This window comes from Hylobates moloch, unplaced genomic scaffold (genome assembly GCF_009828535.3).
Source record: "Hylobates moloch isolate HMO894 unplaced genomic scaffold, HMol_V3 SCAFFOLD_7, whole genome shotgun sequence".
Lineage (NCBI taxonomy): Eukaryota > Metazoa > Chordata > Mammalia > Primates > Hylobatidae > Hylobates > Hylobates moloch.
The window spans coordinates 34,547,331-34,550,739 of record NW_026652282.1 but is presented as its reverse complement, the minus strand read 5'-3'; the positions used below and the strand labels follow the sequence as shown (position 1 = coordinate 34,550,739).

The 3,409-nt window shown below is 35.4% G+C and overlaps 1 non-coding gene across 1 annotated transcript; it reads left to right on the top strand.

The window, feature by feature from the left end:
• Positions 1–1,062: 1,062 nt before the first annotated feature.
• Positions 1,063–1,168, top strand: LOC116812301 (U6 spliceosomal RNA). The gene has a single exon (XR_004370614.1). It is a non-coding gene; the product is annotated as a U6 spliceosomal RNA (small nuclear RNA).
• Positions 1,169–3,409: the final 2,241 nt, after the last annotated feature.

Here is a 3,409-nt window from a genome sequence, read left to right as displayed (position 1 = left end):
TTGGAACCAACCCAAATGTCCAACAACGATAGACTGGATTAAGAAAATGTGGCACATATACACCATGGAATACTATGCAGCCATAAAAAATGATGAGTTCGTGTCCTTTGTAGGGACATGGATGAAACTGGAAAACATCATTCTCAGTAAACTATCGCAAGGACAAAAAACCAAACACCGCATGTTCTCACTCATAGGTGGGAATTGAACAATGAGAACTCATGGACACAGGAAGGGGAACATCACACTCCGGGGACTGTTGTGGGGTGGGGGGAGGGGGGAGGGACAGCATTAGGAGATACACCTAATGCTAAATGACGAGTTAATGGGTGCAGGAAATCAACATGGCACATGGATACATATGTAACAAACCTGCACATTGTGCACATGTACCCTAAAACCCTAAAGTATAATAAAAAAAAAGAAAAAGAAAAAGAAAAAAAAAAAAAAAAAGAAAATGCCTTTAATGTTAGGAACACAGTAGTCCCTGATTTATGATGTTTCAACTTACAAACTTTTGACTTTATGATGGTGCAAAAGTGATACATATTCAATATAAATGATAATCCCATTATAAGTTTTAAGGAGCTCCTGAACTTATGATGGAGTCACATCCTAACAAACCTATAATATAGTCAGAAAATTGTAAGTTGAATCATGGTAACTTGGGGACTGTATTTCATTTTTTTAGAGTATAAAGAAATGGTAGTTTTTAAATTTCATCTTACAAATGTTCATTGCTAATATGTAGAAACATGATTGACTTTCTATTTCATCAATGTATTCTTAACCTCTCCTAAAATCACTCATTTTTTAAGGAGTTCTGAATTGTTTTGTTTTGTTTTTTATTCTTTCAGGTTTTTTAGGAAACCACAATGTCATCTGAAAATAGGAACAGTTTTATTTTTTTCCTCTTTAATCTTTATCTCTTTTTATTTCTTGCCTTATTGAACTGGCTAAGATTTCCACTATGATGCTGAATAGTAGTGAGAGTGGACATCCTTGTGTTGTCCCCAATCTTACAGGAAGCATTCAGTCTTTCACCATGAAGTATATTATCTAGTGCTTGCTTCAACAGCATGTATACTAAATTTAGAACAAACGGAGAAGATTAGCATGGCTACTGTGCAAGGATGACACACAAATTTGTGAAACATTCCATATTTTTACAATATAAAGCAATCACATAAACAAGTCTGCAAAATAACCAGCTAACATCATGATGACAGGATAAAATCCACACATATAAATACTAACCTTAAATTTAAATTGGCTAAACGCCCAAATTAAAAGACATAGAGTGGCAAGCTAAAAAAAGAACCAAGACCCATTGGTATGCTGTCTTTAAGAGACCCATCTCGCATGCAATGACACACACAGGCTCAAAATGAAGGGATGGAGGAAAATCTACAAAACACATGGAAAACAGAAAAAGCAGGGGTTGCAATCCTTATTTTTGAAAAAACTGACTTTAAACCAACAAAGATAAAAACAGACAGAGAAGGGCATTACATAATGATAAAGGGTTCAATTCAACAAGAAAATTTACCTAACCTAAATATATATGCACCCAACACAGCAGCACCCAGATTTATAAAGGAAGTTCTAGACACCTGCAAAGAGACTTAGACTCCCAGACAATAATAGTGGAAGGCTTTAACACCCCACTAACAATATTGCATGGATCATCGAGACAGAAAATTAAAAAATATATTCAGGACCTGAACTCAGCACTGGATAAAATGGATGTGATAGATATCTACAGAACTCTCCACCCTAAAACAACAGAAAATACATTCTTCTCATCACCAAATAGCACTTGCTCTAAAATTGATCACATAATCAGAAGCAAAACACTTCTCAGCAAATGCAAAAGAACTGAAATCATAACAGTCTCTCAGACCATGCACAATCAAATACAAAATCAAGAGTAAGAAATTCATTCAAAACCACACAATTAGATGAAAATTGAATAACCTGCTTCTGAATGACTTTTGGGTAAATAATGAAATTAAGGAAGAAATCAAGAAGTTCTTTGAAACTAATGAGAACACAGAGACAACGTACCAGAATCTCTAGGACACAGCTAAGGCAGTATTAAGATGGAAAGGTATAGCACTAAATGCCTAAATCAAAAAGTTAGAAAGATCTCAAGTTAACAACCAAACATCAAAACTGAAAGAATGAGAAAACCAAGAGCAAACAAATCGCAAAGCTAGCAGAAGACAAAAATACCCTAAATCAGAGCTGAACTGAAGGAGATAGAGACATAAAAAGCCATTCAAAAGATCCACAAATTCAGGAGATGGATTTTTGAAAAAATTAATAAAATAAATCAACCACTAACTACACTAATAAAGAAGAGAGAAGATTCAAATAAACACAATAAAAAACAAGAGGGATATTACCACTAACCCCACAGAAATACAAACAACCATCAGAGAATATTACAAACACCTCTATGCAGGTAAACTAGAAAATCTAGAAGAAATGGATAAATTCCTGGACACATATACCCTCCTAAGACTGAACCAGGAAGAAATTGAATCCCTGAACAGACCAATAACGAGTTTTGAAATTGAGGCAGTGATAAATAGCTTACTAACCAAAAAAAAAAAAAAAAGCCCAGGACCAGAAGTATTCACAGCTGAATTCTACCAGATGCACAAAGAAGAGCTGGTAACATTCTTACTTAAAGTATTCCAAAATATTGAGGAGGAGGTACTCCTCTCTAACTCATTCTATGAGGCCAGCATCATCCTGATACCAAAACCTGGCAGAGATAAAACAAAACAAAACAAAACTTCAGGCCAATATCCTTGATGAACATCAATGCAAAAATCCTCAACAAAATACTGCCAAACCAAATCCAGCAGCACATCAAAAAGGTTATCCGCCATGATCAAGTCAGCTTCATCCCCAGGATGCAAGGTTGGTTCAACATACACAAATCAATAAATTTGATACATCACATAAACAGAACGAAAGACAAAAACCACATGATTATCTCAATAGATGCAGAAAAGGATTTTGATAAAATTCAATATCCATTCATGTTATGAACTCTCAATAAACTAAGTATTGAAGGGACATACCTCAAAATAGCAGGATCCATATATGACAAACCCACAGCCAACATCATACTGAATGGGCATAAAAAGCTGGACACATTCCCCTTGAAAACCAGCACAATATGCCCTCTCTCACCATTCCTATTCAACATAGTATTGGAAGTTCTGGCCAAGGCAATCAGTCAAGAGGAAGAAGTAAAGGGCATCCAAATGGGAAGAAAGGAAATCAAACTATCCCTGTTTGCAGATGACATGATCCCATATCTAGAAAACCCCATCGTCTCAGCCCAAAAGCTTCTTAAGCTAATTAACAACTTCAGCAAAGTCTCAGGATACAA